The 24,588-nt window shown below is 40.6% G+C and overlaps 1 protein-coding gene across 6 annotated transcripts in view; it reads right to left on the reverse strand.

Moving 5' to 3' along the window:
• Lims1 (LIM zinc finger domain containing 1) overlaps positions 1 to 24,588 on the reverse strand; it is a 117,182-nt gene that overhangs the window by 65,281 nt on the left and 27,313 nt on the right. Inside the window, exon 1 of one of the 6 annotated variants that reach the window (XM_075980242.1) lies at positions 20,485 to 20,574. The exons of the other annotated variants lie outside the window; for them this stretch is intronic. The gene's annotated coding sequence lies outside the window, so the exon portion shown is untranslated. Of the gene's footprint in view, positions 1 to 20,484; positions 20,575 to 24,588 lie in introns of those variants that run through there. 6 annotated transcript variants of the gene reach the window in all.

Genomic DNA, 24,588 nt, shown 5'->3' on the forward strand with positions numbered 1-24,588 from the left:
TATGCCAAGTGTTTTTTACCCAGAGCCATCTCATTGGGCTTCTAATCTCAGATGTTTTTTAAGGAATCAAGAACATCAGACAGATAGGGTGGAAAGGTCCTAGAGAGAACAGGTGAATTAAGATGACAGTTTCATTTCTGAAAACTTACTTGTGGTTGTCATATAAGTACACAGGAAGTCATTTTGTTACGGCGAAAACAGGTTAGGCTTAAAAGGAATGTTGGGGTTAAAATGGTGAGGTCTAGAACACATAAGAAGGGAAATAAAAGGGCTTATAGCCGGGTAAGAGACAGTCAAGTGGACCAAGTAAGAGGAAGGCCAAGGCTCTGGGAAAAAGAAGCCAGTGTTGGCCTGACAGTTGGATCCCACTTCCACAAAACACAGCCCTCGCTGAGAAACACGTACAAGGTATCACTGTTCTTTCATATATAGTTGCTTCTAATGCAGCTAACTGAAACAGAAACTTAATTATGGATAAGAATAGCCAGTCAGGACATGGGACCTAGATGTGAGGTAACTAAGAAAGACTGCAGCTACATTATGGTAGCCGTAATAAAGGAGCTAGCTCCCCACTATTGTAAAACTACAGATGTTCATGAAAACATGAGAACAGAGAAAGCACGGTCTAATTAATGGCTGACAGACCATTAGTCAGAGACTAGCAACACTCGTATGTTGGCATGGCCAGCAATGCCTACTCAGGCTTGGAACCAGCAGGAGTTTCAATCCATACACATGACACATAACTGGGTAAACCTTATGTGAACATGGATTGGACCATGGGAATATGCGTGGAAATGTGGGCCCCTTACTGGTTCAACTTGTCTGTTAAGTTTACTAACTCGGGAGTTTTGAGACCAGTGAGCATCAGCCAAGCTGAACCCACAGCTGTGCTTCTTTCCCTGGCCTTGGAATTCACAAAATGTGTCTTAAAAAATAAACCATGATCCCTGCTTTGGTTATGTCAAATGTTACCAGGTTACCAAATTCTTAGGTTCAGTATAAACTGCTGAAGTTCTATTTCCTCCTCTCAGGCATCAATCTGCCTTCCTCATTTTATTCACCGCTTCTGCCTTTTTCCCAGAGACAGGGTCTCACGATGTATTTCTGGCGGCCTTATGTGGACAAGGCTAGCTTTAAACGCACGAAAATTCACCTGCCTTTGTCTCTCAAGTGGTAGGATAAAGGCATGTGGCACTAGCCTGGCCACTGCTTGTTATCTTCTCCCTAGCTCATACAGGCTGAGGATCCCTCCTCCGTAAACAGGGGAGGGGGTGAAGACCCAAGGCAGCACAGAAAGACTGTAAGCAGCAGGATAAGAAAGGACATTAGCTAGAACCAGGATGGTTGTGATCAGCACAGAAAGAAGGCTGTGAGGTGCACCAGGAAGCAAAGTGGAAAAGCCTAGGTAGCTAACTGACCAGGAGGGGCAGAGAGGAGCAGCAGGCTCTGGCATTGCTAACATTCTTCACATTCTTTTATCCACATAGCAACTAAACAGACCTGGTGAAAGAAGCCTGAGTTTGACTCCATGTGGCTGTAATTTTGCCCACTGAAAGTCTAGCATTTAAAGTTTACTTTGAATCTAAAAAAAAATTAGTTTTTTAAAGTTCACAAAATTAACCAGGGGATCTATCTCAGTTGGTAGAGTGTGTGTCTAGTATGCACAAAATTGTGGGTTCTATCATTGGTACTACATAAAAACCGGGTGTGGTGGGGCCTAGTTCTGGGGAGGTGGTAGCAGAGGGATCAGAAATTCAAAATCATCTTTGGTACTCAAGGCCAGCCTGGCTAAATCAGACTCTGTTCCACAGGTGCGGTGAGGGTGTAGGGAGAGGGTGACTCAGCAGGTTAAGCATTGACCTGGCAAGTATGAGGAACTGAGTTAGATTCTCAGAATCTTCTTTCTTTGATATATCCATTTGTTTTTGAGACAGGGTCTTAACAATCAAATCTATTCAGCTATTAGACTCTGTTGAGATTCCAGTTTAAACAAACCAACAATAGAAAGATATTCTTAAAACAAATGGGGAAATGTGATTACAAACCAGGCTCTAATGATGCTGGGAATCTCTGTTCTTTTTGTCAGGTAGAACAGCAGTATAGGGTTCCTAATACAGTGCCCATCTCAGAAATCCACTCTGATGCAGATCAAGATGCTGTCAACTGATATCTGAGGTCTGCTTTTAAATATTTAACAGAGAGAGGGAAAAGAATGTGAAACAAGTGTGGCAACAGAGCAACGAAGTCCAAGCACTGAGAGTGAGGAAGAGTCACTCTTGTTTGTATTAAAGTATTTTCCTAATGGCGTTTTCTAAGGAGGCCTCTGAGGACATTAACTTGACACAGTGGCAAATGTCTTTCTAAGATCATACAAAGTACATTCAAGGATCTGATAAATTCCAAAAGGAGGTTACTGACAGAGAGAGCATTCTCAGTGGAGGACCGAGGGCTGCCTCAGGCTCTAACAAACAGGTACAGAGACAGAGACTGGGAACTAACGTGAAATCCTATTTTGAATCTAGTCTATAGGATTTATGTGTCATGTGGGAAAAAACTGTAAAGAGTATGAATTCAGGATAGGAAGGACTATAAGCTTGGAGACAGTTTGGAGGTCCTTCACACAGCAATATGAGCCACAGGGGCAGAAGGAAGTGTGTGTGTGTGTGTGTGTGTGTGTGTGTGTGTGTGTGTGTGTGTGTTGGGGTGGGAGTAGGGTTCACGCTTTTCAGGGAAACATGTTGCCGAAAATAAATCCATGCAATCAAGAAGAGTACATATACCTACATGGGTGATTCCTTTACATGCTTCTAGCTGGATCATGTCTTGAACAAGACCACTCCAAACCCTTTGCAGCTTTCCCTGATCTTTCACTCCTTTTGTACCTGATCTTCCACTCCTGGCAGATGAACCCTCCTACTTTAGAGAAAATATCCATCTTCAGGAGGAAACCACCACAACTGCCTTCAAAGCCTAGTTTCACTATTCTTCCCTTATTTCAAGATGATCTATGTTCCACTGGGACTCAGTAAACAACCCAAAATCTACCCCACGCCGTTATATAACTGTCATCTTATATTAAAGATAGCATATTGGAATAATCGCAATATTAATGCTTTACATATTATGGAATTTAATCCTCAAGGCACCCTGTGAAATGAGAGGCATCCTACTTTACACAAGCAGAAACAAGGCCTACCCTTGACATGTGATAGTACTAGAACTGAATGGCCACCTTGCATTCAGAGGCCTTATTTAGAACCACATCACCATGTCACCTCTCTCAAAGTTTTCCGATAAGGAACTCAATTTTAAAAGTTGTAATCGCTTTAGTGTGATATCAGACAGTAACAAAAAAAATGATTCATTGCAGCTACAAAAATCCACATTCAAAAATCATAAAAATCTGAGAACCTCAGCTTATTTAGTAACACAACAGTACACATTGTATGAGACATAATAAACAACCTGTTTTACTATTAAAATAGCGTAAACATGTAGAAGAACCATAAATACATCCATCCACAGGGGTTACAGAGACTAAATTCAATAAAGTTGTCTGCTAGAAGAAAAGCACAAAGGAGGCTGGCTAACTGGAAGAAGAAAGTATGTGAGGAGGTTTCAACCTCATTTGTTGATGTCTTAATTCTTAAGGTGGCTGTTGCATATTAGAAGTCCTTTTTATTAGGAGCTGGAGAGATGGCTCAGTGGTTAAGAGCACTGACTGCTCTTCCAGAGGACCCGGGTTCAATTCCCAGCACCCACACGGCAGCTCAAAACTGTCTGAAGATCCAGTTGCAGGGGATCTGACACCTTCACACCAATGTATATAAAATAAAGTTAAATGACCATAGAAGTTCTTTTTATTAATTTCTGTTGTAAAGGAAAGAAACAAAACACAGCGGCTCCTGCCTGTAGCGCTGGCACTAGGGGTGCTATGACAGGAGAACTGCCAGAACTTTAGGCCAGTCTCATCACATAGTGATTTGGAGGTCAGCCTATACTTGAGTAAGACCCTGTCTCAAAAGCCAAAATAAACAGACAGACTACGCAAGGCTGCAGCTTCTACATGCTCTTTCTGCCACTGTGTGGCTCCTACAAGTATTACAAGCAGACAATTTTCAGAAGGTGAAGGGATCTCAATCAGCATTAAGCGTTCCAGTGCTGCATGAGCAGAGTCACCATTTGATACACAACCAGTACTGCAACCATATTCCGCTCTAGAAGTGTACTTAGAGTGCTTGTTAGCATACCAAGGCTCAGCACTGAGGACACCACTACCATCCCCTTAGCCTATTTACTTCCAAATAATGCTCGATAGAACAGAAGACTTAAAGAAGGAACTCACTAGAGGAGACCAATAAGAAACTGGGCATAAACTATAAGATGAAACAATGTAAGGCACACTGGTGATGAAGTAAATCACTAAGACTAGTAAGAACAGAGGGGAAGCCTGCCTTCTAATCATAACTAAGTAGGTAAATAAGGACCTGTGTACAGAGTTTCAAAACTAATAAATAATATGGAAATAAAGAAAATAGAAACTCTGTCCATAGTATTAATAATTCACTTGTAAAATTTGTTGTTTTCCCCCAATTTAATACTTTTTTATTTTTGATACAGGGTCTCACATGTAGTCCTGACTTAACAACACACTACATAGACAAAGCCTACCTTGAAATCAAGAGATCCATCTGCTTCTTCCAACAACTAACTGTCTTTTTCCTCGCTGCTCTCTAGATCAGCACACACCATGTCTGGTTCTGTCATTCTCTATCCAAATGAACTTGTCATTCATGCGGGTCCCATTTTGTGAAGCCTTCCAGGGCTCCCAGCGAGGCAGTGAGAGCACTCCACTGAGATTCACCCAACTTCAGGCAAAGCACCTTACATTTGTCCCATCAACTGCAGCTTGCTGTTCCCAAGAGTGTGGCAAACAACATGTAGACCAGAAACACTTGCTGAGTAACTCGAATTCAGGAACCTCATAGAAACATGAGAAAGTATCTATAAATTGTGAAACCTTTCCTTAGAGATGTACAAGATACACAGGAACACACATAGACGAAAACTGAAATTTACAAAACAAGGCCATTGGTTCACAAAGACACAATCTATAACACCAGGCTGTTGACGGCCTATAAAAAAGCCTTACCTTAGTAAACTTTTAAAATGTAAAATATGATCTTCATCTTTTTTTGTTTGCTTGTTTGTTTGCCTGTTTTTAGATTCTTCTGCCTCAGACTCTTGAATGCAGGGATTCCAGGCATGCATGTCTGATCTTCAGTGGCAGAAGTTCAGTACAGCTGTCAGCTCCTTCCAGATGCTCTCCTTTATTACATATCAAAGCTACTCCACCCTGTATAGGTGACTACAGCCCTCTATGCCCGTATTGAGTTTGAAGTCTGTTTCAGGATAATCTGACTTTCTTTCATCCCAAATCATGAGGTGTCTCACTTTAGTTTTAAATATTTTTTGTGGCAGGGATTACCAAACTGAAAAAGACAGACGCTAAATATTTAAATCCATTCAATTACTAGATTTTTTTTTTTCTTTAGCCAATGTTAATTTTGTAATTAATACACTGGATACCACACTTCAAGAAGGAATGTCCAAGCCAGGCAGTGGCAGCTCAGCCTTTAATCCCAGCACTCAAGAAGCAGAGACAGGTGGATCTCTGTGAGTTCGAGGCCAGCCTGGTCTACAGAGTGAGTGTCAGGACAGGCTCCAAAGCAACAGAGAAACCCTGTTTCAAAAAACAGAAAAGAAGGAAGGAAGGAAGGAAGGAAGGAAGGAAGGAAGGAAGGAAGGAAGGAAGGACCAAAAGACCCACACAATCATTAAATTTAAAAGACTCAGGACTAAATTTATGAACAGAAAAACAGGTCCTCAGCTTCAACTGTACCTGCATTGGTCCAAACATAAGAAAAGAAACAGGTGTACTGGAGAGTATCTAGGCCAAGGCGACTTAGGACTCAGCAGACAATATTGCAGCAGGAAAAGAAACCGCCCTCTAGAGGAACAGAAACACCCTCACTTTCCTACCTCCCCAGCCTGCTGATAGTCAAAGACCAGGGCTTAATCCTAAACAAATATCCAAACTAGCAAAGTTATCTGACATAGAATGCCAACATATCTCCTTCAAAACATGACAGTAATTAAGCTTACTTTCTTTAATCAAGCACATAAAACAGTACATTTCATTCTATTAAAACTATGGCAAGTAAGAAGAAAAAATTATAAAATAAGTTCTTGTTTTTTGAGACAGGGTTTCTCTGTGTAGTCTTGGTTGCCTTGGAACTCACTCTGTAGACCAAACTGGCCTCAACTCATAGAGATCTACCTGCCTCTGACTCCCAAGTGCTGAGATTAAAGGTGTGTGCTACCACCAGCTGGCTAAAAGTATTAATTCTTTTTTAAAAAAAATATTTATTTATTTATTATTATTTATTATGTATACAATATTCTGTCTGTGTGTATGCCTGCAGGCCAGAAGAGGGCACCAGACCCCATTACAGATGGTTGTGAGCCACCATGTGGTTGCTGGGAATTGAACTCAGGACCTTTGGAAGAGCAGGCAATGCTCTTAACCTCTGAGCCATCTCTCCAGCCCCCTAAAAGTATTAATTCATAAACTACAAATTCCCCACAAAACATCTCACTTGGTAGTAGTATTGAGACTAGAAACACAGAAACTGAACCACGGTAAAAGCTAATTTTGAGTAAAAGTTTTCTAAGCCTTTCAAATCACATCCATGACTCATTTAGTGAAAAAAGTTCCTTTATAGTTTAATGTTTGAGGCAGAAAGCATTTTAGTTTAGCATGAGCTGTTATATTGCAGGCTAGCTGGAGGGGCCTTGCAGCAAATTTTTAACTCTGCAGTGCATTGGCATATCTTCTAGGACGGCTGCTGAGGTAAGAGACCAGCTGTGCACACTTGGGAGACCATGCTTCAAAGCAACAGAAAACGGCTCAAGTCTCTAGGTCTAAGATACACTTAGCAGAGTGTGTTCGTGCTCACATGTAACTCCAGCACTCATGAGGCCAAGCAAGAATCAGAAATCTGAGACTAGTCTGGGCCTATGTAGTGAAACCCTGTTTTATTTATTTATTTTGAAACAAGGTCTCACTGTGCAGCCTCTTCTGGTCTGGATCCCCACCTGCCTGTGCCTCTGCCTCTGCCACTTGAGTGGTGGGAATAAAGCCACCACACCTGGCTAGATCCTGAATTTACCAAAAAAAAAGGTCAAAATTCATTAAAGATTCCCAGTATACTGATTATCACAGAGCAGATACCAATTAATAGATATGATAGTGATAAAAAAAAAACTGGTAAGAATAACTAAAGAACTACTTAGAAGTTAATGTGCAATCTGCAGAATTTATAGGCAAAGGTTAAAAGAAGAGTAATTATTTGCATTATGGGTAGAAAAAAATGTACAAAAAATTATTATTTTGTGTGTGTGTGGAAAGGCAAACACACCAAGTATCTAATCTGGTCAATGCTACAAAACAGCACCCTCTGGTGGCTGTTTGTGAATCTGCTGCTTTTTCAATGATCAAGAAATAACATTTTAAGTTGTCCATTTAATAGAAGGCTTTATAAAAAAACAAAATGCAAGGCTGGTGAGACAGCTCAGTGTGCAGAAGGTCATGCTTCCAGGCCCCGTGACTGTTATTTAGAGCTAGAATTCATACGGTGTAAGGAGAGAACTGCACACTGTTCTTTGTCCTCTGCACCAATGCTGTGCCACTTATGTGCCCTTACACACATACACACTTATGTGCCACTTATGTGCCCATACACACATACACACTCATGTGCCCATGCACACATACACACTTATGTGCCCATACACACATACACACTTATGTGCCCATGCACACATACACACTTATGTGCCCTTACACACATACACACTTATGTGCCCATACACACATACACACTTATGTGCCCATACACACATACACACTTATGTGCCCATACACCATACACACTTATGTGCCCATACACACATACACACTTATGTGCCCATACACACATACACACTTATGTGCCCATACACACATACACACTTATGTGCCCATACACACATACACACTTATGTGCCCATACACACATACACACTTATGTGCCCATACACACATACACACTTATGTGCCCATACACACATACACACTTATGTGCCCATACACCATACACACTTATGTGCCCATACACACATACACACTTATGTGCCCATACACACATACACACTTATGTGCCCATACACACATGCACACTTATGTGCCCATACACACATACACACTTATGTGCCCATACACACATACACACTTATGTGCCCATACACACATACACACTTATGTGCCCATACACACATACACACTTATGTGCCCATACACACATACACACTTATGTGCCCATACACACATACACACTTATGTGCCCATACACACATACACACTTATGTGCCCATACACACATGCACACTTATGTGCCCATACACCATACACACTTATGTGCCCATACACACATACACACTTATGTGCCCATACACACATACACACTTATGTGCCCATATACACATACACACTTATGTGCCCATACACACATACACACTTATGTGCCCATACACACATACACACTTATGTGCCCATACACCATACACACATACACACTTATGTGCCCATACACACATACACACTTATGTGCCCATACACACATACACACTTATGTGCCCATACACACATACACACTTATGTGCCCATACACACATACACACTTATGTGCCCATACACACATACACACTTATGTGCCCATACACCATACACACTTATGTGCCCATACACACATACACACTTATGTGCCCATACACACATACACACTTATGTGCCCATACACCATACACACTTATGTGCCCATACACACATACACACTTATGTGCCCATACACACATACACACTTATGTGCCCATACACCATACACACTTATGTGCCCATACACCATACACACTTATGTGCCCATACACACATACACACTTATGTGCCCATACACACATACACACTTATGTGCCCATACACCATACACACTTATGTGCCCATACACACATACACACTTATGTGCCCATACACACATACACACTTATGTGCCCATACACACATACACACTTATGTGCCCATACACACATACACACTTATGTGCCCATACACCATACACACTTATGTGCCCATACACACATACACACTTATGTGCCCACACACACATACACACTTATGTGCCCATACACACATACACACTTATGTGCCCATACACACATACACACTTATGTGCCCATACACACATACACACTTATGTGCCCATACACACATACACACTTATGTGCCCATACACACATACACACTTATGTGCCCATACACACATACACACTTATGTGCCCATACACACATACACACTTATGTGCCACTTATGTGCCCACACACACACACAAAATGAATGTAATGTATAAAATAAAAATGAATTCATCAGGGGGCTAGGAAGATGGCTCAGTTGGAAATGTTTGCTGTTCAAGCATTCAGATCTGGTATGGATCTGAGATCAAGGTCAGCCTGCTTTACAGAGCTAGTCCCAGGACATCCACGGCTACACAGAAAAACCCTGCCTCTAAAAACCAAAACAGACAAACAAAAGGATCTGAGTAAGGATTCTTACCAGCCATTGTAAAAGTTGGCTGTTAGAGCACACAGAGGTTAATTCCAGCACTGGGGAGGAGGTAGGTTATGGAGCAGACGAATGCTGGGGGCTTGCTGGCCAAGTAAGTAGTCTAGTTGTAACAACAAACTCCAGATTCAGTGAAAGGCCATGTTTCAAAAATATAAGGTGTGGAACTACAGAGGGGAATAGCAGCTATAGAACTCTGGACTTCAACAGGCAATAGGTGTGTACATACACACTCTCCTATGGTATGGGAAAAACTTTCTACATATGTTCTTTTTTGGATTTTTCTGTGAAATTCTGTATGTCTTTGATTCTTAAAGTAGACTGAGATAAGATAAAGAAAAGCCTCCCCAAAAGATGTATCCTGAAATAATTTTAAGCAAGGAAGTTAAAGACTTGTAAAACAAAAACTTTAAGAGATTAAAGAAAGAAACTGAAGAAAACATCACAATATGGAAATTTTTCCCATGTTTATGGATTGGTAAGATTAATATTATGAAAATGGCCATTTCACCAAAAGCAATCTATAGATTCAATGCAGTTGCCATCACAATTCTATCACAATTCTTCATAGAAACTAAAATGAAAATACTTCAAGCTCACTTCATATGGGAACACAAAGCTAGGACAGCAAAAACAATCCTGGATAATATAACAAGTGCTGGAGGTGTCACTATCCCATATCGTATTACAGAACTACTGTCATAAAAACAATATGGTATGGGTATAAAACCAGACACACTGATCAATGGATTCCAACTGAAGATCTAGACATAAGTCCACATGCCTATGGACAACTGTTTTTTGAAAAAGAATTCAAAAACTATACCAGAGAAAAAACAGCATCTTCAATAAATGGAACAGGAACAGATCCATTTCTACCATTCTGCACACAACTAAACTCCAAATGGAGCAGGACTTCAGCGGAAGACCAGATACCCTGAACCTGATAGAAGAAAAGTAGGTAATAGTTGTGAACTCCTGAGGAAAGAATTTTCTGAATAGAACACTGATAGCACAAGCACTAAGACCAACAATTAATAAATGGATCTCACGAAGATGAAAAGCTTCTGTATGGTAGAGGATAACAACATTCAAGCTAAGAGGCTTGAATGTGAAAAGATCTTTACTAATTATACATATGATGGAAAGTTAGTATTTAAAATATATAAAGAACCAATAAGAACTAAACATCAAGAAAACAACCCAGGGGCTAGAGAGATGGCTCAGTGGTTAAGAGCATTGCCTGCTCTTCCAAAGGTCCTGAGTTCAATTCCCAGCAACCACATGGTGGCTCACAACCATCTGTAAAGAGGTCTGGTGCCCTCTTCTGGCCTTCAGGCATACACACAGAATATTATATACATAATAAATAAAAAATTATTTTAAAAAAAGAAAACAACCCAATTTAAAATTGTGGTACACAACTAAGTAGAGAGTTCTTAAAAGATGAAGCACAGGTTAGGCAGTGGTTTTAATCCCAGCACTTGGGAGGCAGAAGCATTGCTGTGAGTTTGAGGCCAACCTGGTCAACAGAGCAAGTTCTAGGACAGGCTCTAATGCTACAGAAAAACCATGTCTCCAAAAAACCGGGAAAAAAAAAGAGAGAGAAAGGGGGAGAAAAGATGAAACACAAATGGATGAGAAACACTTCAAAAAAATGTTCAACATATTTAGTCACCAGAGAAATGCAAATTAAAAGTACTTTGATATTTCATCTTATCACACTCAAAATGACCAAGATCAATAAAACAAATGACAGCTCATAGAGGCAAAGATGCGTGGAAAAGGAACACGTATTCATTGCTGGTGGAAGTGTAAACTGGTACAGCTACTATGGAAATCAGTGTAGCAGTTCCTTAGAAAGCTGGGAATTTATCTACTTCAAGATCTAGCTATATACCACTCTTCAGCATATACCAAAGGACTCTATATCCTTCTACAGAGGTATTTATTCATCGATGTTCACTGTTGCTCTATTCAGAACAACTCGATTGTAAACAGCTTAGATGTCCATCAACTGATGAAAGAATAATGATAATGTGGTACATAATGGAATATTATTTAGCTGTTAAGAAATATAAAATTATAAAATTGAAGTATAAAAATAGATTTTAAAAAATCATCCTGAGCGAGATAACAGACCCAGAAAGACAAGTGGTCTATGTTTTCTCTTAAATGTGGATGTTAAGCTCTTAGGCTTTCAATATGCATGCTACGATGTGAATAATCATACAGGTTAGGTACCTAGTGAATACATTGTTATGGAGAGACAAAGGGGAAACTAGAATACTAGAATAGGAGGACTGAATAGGAGGAGTATAAAAGGGGGAATATGGAGAGGAACAACTAACAATAAAGGGAATTTTAAAAAACATAACTACATGGTGGCTCACAACCATTTACAACAATGAGATCTGATACCTTCTTCGGGCGTGCAGGCATGCAGGCAGACAGAATACTCTACACAGTAAATAAATCTCTAAAAATTTTTTATGATTTATTTTTATTTTATGTTCACTGCTGTTTTATCTGTATGTATGTCTGTGAAAGGCCACCAGAACCCCAGGAATTGAAGTTATACAGGCATGAGCTAACATGTGGTTGCTGGGAATTGAACCTGGGTCCTCTGGAAGAGCAGCCAGTATTCTTAACCACTAAGCCATCTCTCTAGCCCACATAAATAAATCTTTTTAAGAAAAAAGAAAAGAAAAATTATATGGAAACCTACTTCTGTAGAATCTTCCTAAAATATATACATATATGAAAGAAATCTAAATGTAGTCACCAAATAATAAAGGAGATAATACCCCAACTTGATCTCTTCTGCCACCAAGTATAACTTCTAGTGCTAGGAATGAGTTACACCTTGTTGAACCACTGGCCAAAAGGGCTTCATGGAAACCCCCATACATCCCAGGCTATTGTCAAGGCCATTGGTTACTCTCTATAACCTGATGGTAAGGCCCCATTGCTGAACATAAGAGAAGTGTCTATCTCCACAATTACTTATTAATGTTTATGGTTCTGGAAGGTACTCTTATCAGAGAAAAAAGGTAATAATCAATATTATTCAGTTGCAAACCCTGTGTCATAAAACAGTGACCTGCCTGCAAGATAGACTGGTATAAATAGTGGCACAAATGGCTATAGAAGTAGCCAACTACTTTTAGATTTAAGGCTCGCTCCATTAGAAAAACCTTGACACTGCTGAAGTGACCAAGGACCGGGGAATAGATAGGCCACCAGCCTAAAGGAAAACCTACCACTATTATTATTTATGTCAAAGGAACATGGCAAAAATGACTCCTAATGCTCTAACCCATAGATCTGTGTCTTGATAAACTTACATACAAGAAGCTTCTTGCAGTAGATGGGAACTACAACTAGACAATGTGCAGGGAGTGAGAGACTTTGGAGTGTTTCCACCAAACCCCTCCCCTCAAGGCTCAGGGATCTATGGGGAAGAGGAAGCAGAGAGACTGTAAGAGCCAGAGGTGGTGAACCGCACCAAGGAAACTGTCTTCCAGACACAACAGGACAAATGTACATATGAACTCAGAGTGTGGCACCTTGTATAAGACCTACACAGGCTCAAACCAGATGGGGTACCAGCATTGAGGAGGAAGTAGACACAGGCTCCTACCCCTAAGCAAAAAGCTATCTACAATTGATACTGCTGACAAAAGTAAAAATCCATTTTCTTCAATAGAGTCTCATGTTCAGAGATAGCTAACACAAATTGAACTCCACAGTACTTTTGTGGACATTTTATTTCATTTTGCTTTATTTTGGCATTTTTTTCTCTTATTGGTCTTTTGCTTATTTGTTTTTTGTGTTTTTGTTTTATTTTTGTTGTTTTATTTTTTTTTAAATATTTATTTATTTATTATGTATATTTTGTCTGTGTGTATGCCTGCAGGCCAGAAGAGGGCACCAGACTCCATTACAGATGGTTGTGAGCCACCATGTGGTTGCTGGGAATTGAACTCAGGACCTTTGGAAGAGCAGGCAATGCTCTTAACCTCTGAGCCATCTCTCCAGCCCTATTTTTGTTGTTTTAAATGAGAAAGAAAAATAATATAAAGTTGGGTGGGTAGGAAGATGGGAAGAATCGACAGAATTTGGAGGAGCAAAAACATGATCGAAATATAGTGCATGAAAATTTTTCAATAAGCCGGGCGGTGGTGGCGCACGCCTTTAATCCCAGCACTCGGGAGGCAGAGGCAGGCGGATCTCTGTGAGTTCGAGACCAGCCTGGTCTACAAGAGCTAGTTCCAGGACAGGCTCCAAAACCACAGAGAAACCCTGTCTCGAAAAACCAAAAAAAAAAAAAAAAAAAAAAAAAAAGAAAATTTTTCAATAAACAAAACAAATAATAAATAGGCTAAAGGAATTCCCAATCATTACACCAGCCCTACAGAAGCTGTCAGAAGGAACCCTTTCAGAGAAAAAGAAAATCACACATATGGGGGCTACCAGAAAGAATAAAATTAGGACACATAGTTACACATATGAAGGACAGAAAAACAGTAAGAAATTAACACATAACACAATTCTCAATAATAATTCTGAATATTCACTAGGTGGTGGTGGTGGTGGCACAATGCCTTTAATCCTAGCACTCAGGAGGAAGAGGCAAGTGGATTTAAGTGAGTTCAAAGTCAACCTGGTCTACAAGTAAGTTTCAGGACAGTCAGAGCTATCTTGAAAAACAAATAAAAAATCTCAATATTCATGGCACCTTGTTTACATATGTTATCAATAAATTTAACTAGAATATTTTTTTAAAAGTGTTAGAGATATGGCTTAGCAGTTGAGAGCACTGGTTGCTCTTCCAGAGGGTTCTCGCTCAATTACCAGAACCAACAATCTGATGGGCTTGAAGAAATCTCTGAAAGTCATATACACGAGAAGGGATTGCTACCTAGAACACAAATATGTTCTACATCAACAACCAGCTGGACAAAAAGCAAGGGGGTGGAAAAGGATCTAGAGAGACACTTCACAGGATAAGAAATGGGTGTAGAGAAAGATATTTGGCATCACTAATCTTAGAAAAACAAAGCTATAAAGAGATATTATTAATCCTATCCACCATGACACCTACTATCAAACAAAACAGAAAACCCACCACTGTTTCCAGTGGGTCTTCTTCTGGACAAGACTCCTGAGTTGAATGGAATTTAAGAGATAGTTGCTACCATTTTCCCCAGGCAGGATCATTCACAATAGTCAAAACTAAAATTTGCTCAAAGAATCGTGTGAATTCACTAAGGTGAGAAAAATGTCAGTAGCTAAAAGTCAGACACCTGTCATCTGAGCACTCAGAATGCTGAAGCAGGAAAACTGAATTTGAGGCCAGGCTAGGTTACAGCTTATAATAAAATCTGTCTTAGAAAAGAAAAAAACTAAAAGTTTCCATTAACATAAGAATGAATAAGCAAAATGTGATACACACAAATAATGGAATATGATTCAGCCTTATAAGTGAGGAAATTCTAACATGTGATTCACGGACGGACCACATAGACCTTACACGAAGGGACTCATACTGTATGTTTCCACTTACTGGAGATATCCATGGTAACCAAGTACATAAATATAGAAGGTGGGTGCCAGGGACAGGTGCGTGGCGTGCAGAGATTTGGGGATCACTATTCAACAGCTCCTAAGAGTTTCACAGCTCCAAGTGAAGTTTGAGTCTGGGAAGTTGAGGTGACGAAAGCTGTACAACAAGTAAATTTCCTTAACATTATTAAATTTAAAAACCATTCAAATGGGAATGAGAGAGATGACTCAGCATTAAGAGCATTGGTTATTATTCCAGAGGTCCCAGGTTTGATTTCCAATTTCCAGCAGCCACATGACAACTCACAACTGTCTGAAACTTCAGTTCCAGGGGATCCAACACCCTCTTCAGCCTTCATGGGCACAAAGCACACGTTACACATGTTAAATTAAATTAAAAGAAATGTTCAAATTTTATGTAATTTACTCCAAATATGCACTAATGACAGACCAAAGAAACTGGCTCACCAGTGAGTTTACTGGAGCTACTTGGAGGAATATTACTAGAGCTGTAGTCCTGGACGCTTTACCAGAGTCTCCGCTCCCTTGGCAATTGTTTATTGCTTATATAACTACTAGGAGCTTCTTGTAAGTTATATGAGGCCCCTACCCCAGTTTACCTACAACTTCTGAATCCAAGGCATGCAAGCAAGCCTCACTTAAGGGTTTTAGCCACAATAAAAAAATAATAATAATTATTCCAAGATGTAAAATGAGGGCCCTAATCCTCTTAATTTTCAGATGAAGAGAACAGAGTTAAAGTCTCACACCAAAGAGAACCAAACTATGAGCAAGATTCAGGTTCTTCCTACATAGCTTACTACTGTGAACAAGATGAAAGGACTCTAGCCAGCTTAGGCAGGACCAACACGGCTCTGGCAGGCTTTGCCCTTCTCCCCCATTTCCTCTGCCTTGCTCAAAACCATTAGACTATAGTTCTAAAGCTAGCCACCGAGGTCTATTCCCTTATTTGGCCACTTCCTCCTGATGCTAACCAAGGCCCAGCTTATCAAAGTACCGTAACTAGGCGGTGGTGGTGGTGGTGGTGGCACACACCTTTAGTTCCAGCACTGGCAGAGGCAAGCAGGATCTCTGAGTTCAAGACCAGCATGGCCTACAGAGTGTGAGTTCCAGAACAGCCAGGGCTACATTAAGATACTCTGTGTCGAAAAATTGGGGAAAAAAAAAAAGATCGAAGTCCAGAAATCAAAAGCCCCTTTTGGCTCACCTAACATGCCCAATTAAAAATTAAACACCTCATCCTAACACGGGATTTGTCCCTTTCCCTTTATAAATCACCATTTGCCCATGGCCATGTCTGTCTCCTCTCTATCCAGAGGCAGTCCTTTGTCCCTCTGGGCTAAAACCCCTTCCATCTCTTTTGTCCCCTTCCCCTTCTCCCTTGTCCTCTATCTCCTGTCTTTGTCTCTTATTCTCTGCCCTTTGTCCCTCTGGGGGAAATAAATCTTTGTGCTGAGAACTTGGTCTTGGGGTGTCTTAAGATGACTGTCTCTACACAAGAACTCCTGAAAAGAAGCTGTCTGCAGGACTGACTGACTAGAACTGCAGGGCTGGGGAGAGGCTGGGATGTTGCAGGTCCAGAGGAATTGCCTTGTCCTGGGCTAGCTTTATCCCCTAGAACAGCCATTCCTTGCCCACCTCTGTGTCAGAAGTAATATCCTGTGACTGACAGATAAAAACCTTTTGGAATCTACTAACTTAGCAGACTGTTGGACCTAAGGCTAAGAATGCCATCAGATAGCATCTTAGGTCTACAGACAAGTTTCTCCCATCTTGTGACCCCTTCAAGATATACCCACCAAGGTACTTAAAACTTCCCTAACTCAGCCAGGCAATGGTGGCACAAGCCTTTAATCCCAGCACTTGGGAGGCAAAGGCAGGAAGAACTGTGAGTTCGAGGCCAGCCTGGTCTACAAGAGCTAGTTCCAGGACAGGCTTCAAAGCTACAAAGAAACCCTGTCTCGAAAAACAAAAACAAACAAACAAAGGCTTGCCTAGCTTTATGCTTTTCTTTGTTCTGTAAAACTATGAAACTGGGGTAACCTAAGTCTGTTTTCTTAGGCTATGGTCACTCAAAATGATTCCAGGAAAAAAAAATTATCTCATTTTCTTCAAGGTGAGAGCTGTTTTTCAGATGGTGTTCTTTTGTGTGCGTGCGTGTGTGTGTGTGTGTGTGTGTGTGTGTGTGTGTGTGTGTGTGTGCCAACACTACAAAACAACTAAAAAACTACCACTAAACCCCGAACAAGTATAATGGAATGGCAAATGGCAGAGGTTCAGTGGGACAGAGACATAAGGAAACAAGTCACAGGAAGCAAGAAGACGAAGGGTAAGGCCCAACCTTTTTTAAAGTAACAGCTATGGTTGGACTGACTGAAGAACTTACAAATACAAGACGATCTCTGGATGGACATAGCCTGCAACTATCATTTACATTGCTCCAGGTAGAGTGGAGGTCTGGAAATTTCCACCAACAGTAGCTTGTTCACATTTCTTTTCTTAGACATTACAGTTTTCATCTGAAAACAGCACTAGGAGAAAAATCTTAGGCAAAACATGCTCATACATCAAAGACTGTGGTTTCCATTCTTGACCATGAGCAGACTGGCCGGCACACATACTCTGCCACCCCAGATACAGTTCAGTATCTCACAGACAACACTGTGGTTTTCCTGGGGTTACTACGGGGGTGATAAAGGGGTTCAGACTTGGCTCTCTATAAATAGTCCTCAGCCGGAAGGCCTAATGTCTGTTCGATATGACCATACACATCCCTTTACAGAACAGTCCAGCCTTCTCAGTAGGGCACCTTTCCTCCAGAGCTTTCCCAGTTAGACAAAGTTGCTTCCCTGGCCACGCTGGTTTTTAAAGCAGGATTTCTGCTTCTAATTAACTTAGATAATGATTGTCTTTTTCTTAGAGTTACGTTTTCTCATTTATAGTCACACACCACATGTTTCAACTTAAAATGTGGCTAACCTGAATTGAAATGTACTGTAGTATAAAATATACAGAAGGCTATCTCAATAATTTAGAAAACTTATTATTGGTCATATACCCATCTATATAGCTTGACATAGTAACAGTTTGACGTATTGAACTAGATAAGTATACAATGAAAATTAACTTTTCCTGCCCTCTTTTTGCATTTTGAACACTGCTACTAGAAAATCTTAAAGTGCATACAGGGCTCACATTGCATTTCTACTGAACTCTATCTTTCTGGGTCTATAACAAGCCCCATTTACTGAACAGAGACATGAAGCCCGGAAAGTACCCTGAGGACTTGGAAGAGGTGTTGAAAACAAGCTGACCATATTTAAACTCAGGGAAGAAATCCTCCAATTGTTTCACTTCTCATCATGCACCAAGGGGAATGAGAGGCTGTCTGGACCAGAATTCTGGCCTGGTGTCTTGCTAGCCTGATAAATTTCACTTGGAGATCAAACACTTTATCTACAATGTTGTCAAAGGAAATACACCACTTTGGTCCCCACTAAAATCACAGGAAAAACTGCATTCAGCAATGGTATGTTCTTGATATATATCTACTTTGATTTCTGTGGGTATGCTTCTGTAGTTAACTCAGAGATCTTGGGATCACGTTATAGGATTGAATTCCAATCTTGTTCCTTTTTCTATACTCAAATCAATTCCAAAGAATTCACTCTAAGGGAGACAAGGGTACACTTCCTAAGCAAATCTATCATCACTCCCATAGTTGTCTTGTTTATTTATACACACCACTGTCTACCCAACCCTTTCAACTATATATATATATATATATATATATATATATATATATATATATATATATATACACATATACATATATACATACATACATACATGGGTCCATGCATTAGTTAGTAACTAAAAATAACTTGCAAATTCTAGCTGCAGGGATGGAAATGTGGCTCAGCTGATAAAGAGCTTTCCTAACATACATAAAGGCCTGGGTTCAATAGCCAGCACCACATGCTGTAGGTGTGGTGGCAGCAGGAAGATCAGAAGTTCAGCTACATCACAAGTCTGAGGCAAGCCTGGGCTACATAAGCCCTTGTCTCAAGGGTGGGAGGGGTTTGGCTGCTGACCATTTTCTCAAGACCCTTATCGATATCTTACTGTTAATTCCCAAATTTAAAAGTGACCATGTTCAGGAGCAATAGCTCAGTAGTAGAAAATAACAAATAGGCTAGGCATGAGGGCGCAAGCTTTTAATCCCAGCACCTGGAAAGCAGAGGCAGTCAGATTATTAGTTCAAGGCCAGCTTGATCTACATAGCCAGTTCCAGGACCTATAGCTACAGAGAGACTCTGTTTCAAAAATAAAAAGCAAAGCAAAACAAAACAAAAATAAAAACAAAAGCAAACAAAAAAAAACCTTTTTAAAACAGTTTTACAGGCTAATAAATGAAGAACAATTCTTTTTGACTAGTTATGGCTACATTTTTCCTACCATAACAAGGACAAAAGATCACTAAATATAAAACGATACATTTCTCTTTCCAAATATCACAGGCAAGATTTATGGTTGAAAAGTTATTATAACATGCTGAGTGCCTTAAATTCCAGCACTCAGGAGGCAAAGGCAGATGATCTCGGATTTTGAGGCTAACCTTATTTACAGAGCAAGTTCCAGGATAGCCAGGGCTACACAGAGAAACCCTGTTTTGAAAATCAAAACAAACAAACAAACAAAAATTAATATAACACAACACCAAAAAAGCATGACTCAAGTCTTTCCTAGTATAATCTTCCACAGTACCTAAAGTGCCAAACACAGAACACAGTTGCCCTTCCCTTTAAAACCACAGGGACATAAAGTTACTTTCATATGTACTTAATAATTAAAAATATTATCTATAAAAAGAATCAAAACCATTGCCCTCTGTCAAAGGGAGAAGATTTTAATTAGTATAGTTAAAGGTTACAACTTAAGATTCTTTCTCAAAAATGAAATAATCAAACCAAACTAAACCAAAGAATGGCCTTTCTTCTTTTAAACAGTTTCACAGGTTAATAAATGAACAATTTTTGACTCATTATCGTTGCATCTTTCCCAGCACAGCTAGGACAAAGATTCTTGAGAATTTAAACAAGTATCTTTCGCATTTGCTTTTAAATAACTGAGAAAGATAGGTAGACAGAAAACAACTGCAGTCATTTAACAATACCCTGTGTGTCAGGTCCTTTTCTTCTGTCCGGTCTTGACTCTTCTACTCCAGTCACTCTGTCCACACAAACCACCTCTGCAAAGTCAGCAGAGACGTGGAGGTTTTCAGGTACGGGGTCTCCACACTCTCTTAGTGTAGAATAGAGGATCTCTATTCTAGTATTTCTACTTATTTCAACTTATTTATCAGGACTTGGGCAGTCACTTGCATATGAGAGCAAATTATCTTTAAAGGCTCTTACTTCCTGTATTGTATAGTACTTCCTCGTCTGAACTCTGTGTCTATTGCTCTGAACTATATTTAAGCCAATGAAACCAAGTTGAGGCTTTTTTGGCCTGTATTCAGTCAAATCATGTAACACAGTGTGTTACTCAAAAACTCCACAGTGCTGAAGCAATAAGACAACACCCTAAATGTCTTAACTCATATCCTGCTGAGCTGTCTTATATACTTATGAAGTTAACATTTACTCACACACTTACTAAAAGCATTTGTAATGTGAAGGCAAACATTTCAAAAAAGTGGCCAATAACTACCCATCAACCCACCTCCAGCTTAGAGGCCAGGATGCTGGGCACTGACTGGCTCAACCATGCAAGCCGTTTTTTTCTACTACAGATACCCCAGACAAACCAAGAGGAGCAGGCTTGCTCAGGACTCACAAGCCTGACTGAGTCATCTCTTGAGACTCCCTATGTTTTCCACTGAAGGATAAGGACCTTTTGTTGAAGCTGAGGAAAAACAGGAGATAAACAGCATGCCTTCTTTTTACATTAATGTCCCGACATACTGGGACCGAAAGAAGAAAGTTCTCTAGCCTTTACTATAAAGGAATCATTTTTATGATGGTGCTTCTAGGTTCTAAGGCCTGAGATTAACCTTAAAAGAATAAGAAAGCAACTCATTGCTTTACCACCCAACTCTGGATACTGGGTGCCAGCAGTCTTTAGGGGTGGCAAGAAGCAAAAAAGCAGAAATGAAAGACATGTGGAGTGTGACCCTCCTACAGGAAAGAGTGCTTGGAGTGGTAGGAGTCACATCAGGCAAACTTAGACAGAGTAGTTCTAGAGCTCTGGGCTCTGTCAATATTCCTAGGGAGACATATTAACAGGCTTCATTTTCATGGTGTCAACCCAATTATAAAAGCTGACTACTGAAGGCAGAAGGAAGTGAGAAGTAAAAAGCCTATTTGCTGGTAAGAAGTACAGTACCCTTCCACCCCACCTCCGCTGCTACCACCATCACCCAAATTTCCATCAGAGCTGGTTGTAGGCCATGAAGAGAATTCCTCAGCCTCTACATATCTCATCACAGCTGTTATTATCTTCTCCATCATTATCATGATTTAAATACCCAGAAAAAGCCTTCTATCAACAAATCAACAGAAGTTATGAAATTTTCTCCCCCTACATTCCTATTTCTTGTCTTATTTATACTACTTGCTCTTATGATGGGAAGACCTTACTTCCTTTGGGCCTCCCAATCATTTAGCCTGGAGCCTACTTCAAAGCAGTTGATTCCTACAGCTGGGTGCTCCACACCATGGGCATACAGCCATTGTTCTTTACTTCTCTACTCTTAAGCAGGTCCTGGAAGTTTTCATCTGGAAGCCAAGTACAATTCCCACTCAGGACTACTTCACCATCCTCGAGTATTTTACAATCATCAATGTAATCCATTTCTCATAGCAGACGATGTTACCTTCTTGCTTACTTGGAGAAGAAGGTGGAAGACAAGAACTAACTTCTGAGAGTTGTCTTCTGACAGCCACGGCATGTGCACATCAACACACACACACCTTTTCTTTTAAATTTATATGCTTGAATGTTTGTATGTATGTGTACCACGTGCATGCCTGGTGCCCACAGAGGTCAGAAGAAGGCACTGCAGCCTCTAGGACTGGAGTTACAGATAGTTGGGAGCCACCACATGAATGTTAGGAACCAAAGCTAAGTCCTCTGCCAGAACAACAGTGCTCTAAGCTGTCTCCTCAGCTCATAATTTCTTTTTCTCCTTAAGTGATCTTCTGGAAGGCCTTCTTTCAGTGATCTCTTCCACCACCCTCCACCCTGCCAATGTGCCAGTCTTCCTGCCAGCCTGATTGAGGCCAAGCTAGATACTCATTCTCTTTTTCTGAAGAATTTGCCCATCAAGAATTCTGTAAATAGGCTCCAATGTCCTCTCTCTTAAAATGAATCGATCAGAATCACTTGCTGGTCATTATCATGCCCCCTCTATTCCTTACACACATTTTTCTAAGAGTAGGCCTATATACTTTTCAACCCACTGCAATCTAGAAGCATCTCTCATTAAGGACAGTCGTACCTTAAAAATCACATCTACATAGGCATGTTAGCATATTCATGTAATCCCATGAGGAGAATGAGGCAGGAGGCCTGCTGTCTGAACTACATAGTGACCTTTCTTGTCTTAAAAAATAAAAACAAAAGCTATTAAGAAGGCCACATTCAACAGTGTTTGGTCTTCATCTTCCACCCGACTTTCTCTGGGCCAGTCGGTCTCTCTGCCTTTCTTACTCTTTTACTTCTCCTCCTGCCTCCCTCCCTTCATTTTTTTTTCAAGTATGGTGTTGAGACAGGTTACTGCTATATAACCCAGGCTGACCTCAAATTTGGGACCTTCCAGCCTCCCATCTACTACCACAGCAGGTGTACACCACCATGGTCAGCTACATTTAACTTTGTTTTGAGACAGGCTCTCACTGTGTAGCTCTGGTTGGACTGGACTCGGAACATAGAGCAGGCTTGCCTTAAAATTTATAAATATCCTCCTGCTTCCGCCTCCCAAATACTTGGATTAAAGGCACAGACCACTCTACCTGGCTTCATTTGACATCTGTAAATAAGACTTTCCCAGAAATTCCCTATCCCTTAGCTCTCAGACCATCATGTGCACTTCCTATTACTTGCTTGCCTTTATATGTGACTACTGCCAGATCCTGCCCATCTCTGTAAAAACATTCTCTCTGAAAACTTCATTTTTTTCTGGATCAAGTACTTCCACCAGAGCTGGTCCTGGTAGCACATGTCTTTAATCCCAGCACTCAGGAGGCAGAGACAGGCAGATCTCTTGAGTTACAGGCCAGCCTGATTTACAAAGTGAGTTCCAGGGCAGCTAGAATTGCATTAATAGAGAAACTCTGTTTCAAAAGAAACAAAACAAGGGTTGGAGAGATGGCTCAGTGGTTAAGGGCACTGGCAGCTTAGAAATTCTGAGTTCAATTCCCAACAACCACATGGTGGCTCACAACCATCTATAGTGGGATCTGATGTCCTCTTCCAGCATAACAACAAAGCACTCATATACATACAAACAAAGTAACAACAAAACACTTCCACATAATAATACAAGTTAGACCTTACTGAATCTCACAAATAGTTTTGCCAGATGCTTTTATGTAAGCTACTGTCTTGTTTTTTGTTTTTGTTTTTGTTTTTCTAACAGGGTTTCTCTGTGTAGCTTTGGAGCCTGTCCTGGAACTCGTTCTGTAGACCAGGCTGGCCTTGAACTCACAAAGATCCACCTGCCTTTGCCTCCCCAGTGCTGGCATTAAACACTAGCACCACCACCACCCGGCATCCATCTTACTTTTCTACTACTATAAAAAGACACCATGACCAAGGCAATTTATAAAAGAAAGCATTTAGCTGGGCGGTGGTGGCACAGGCCTTTAATCCCAGCACTCGGGAGGCAGAGGCAGGCAGATCTCTGTGAGTTCGAGGACAGGTACCAAAGCTACAGAGAAACCTTGTCTCGGGGAAGAGAGAGAGAGAGAGAGAGAGAGAGAGAGAGAGAGAGAGAGAGAGAGAGAGAGAGAGAAGGAAGAAGGAGGAGGAGGAGGAGGCAGGCAAGCAAGCATTTAATTTGGGGTTTACAGTTCTGAGAGTGAGTCCATTACCACCATGGCAGGGAGCATGGCAACAGGCAGGTAGGCAGACTGACAAAGCGCCTCACCTATAACATGGGATTCCTACAAGGTTACAGATAATCATGCTTGGCCTTAAGTGGTCATCTGAGAAAGAAGTATCTGTTGGGACAGCCTTGATAAATGACTTCAGGAAGGAGGTAAATGTGGCTACTTGG

Source organism: Microtus pennsylvanicus, chromosome 7 (genome assembly GCF_037038515.1).
Source record: "Microtus pennsylvanicus isolate mMicPen1 chromosome 7, mMicPen1.hap1, whole genome shotgun sequence".
In the NCBI taxonomy this organism is placed as follows: domain Eukaryota; kingdom Metazoa; phylum Chordata; class Mammalia; order Rodentia; family Cricetidae; genus Microtus; species Microtus pennsylvanicus.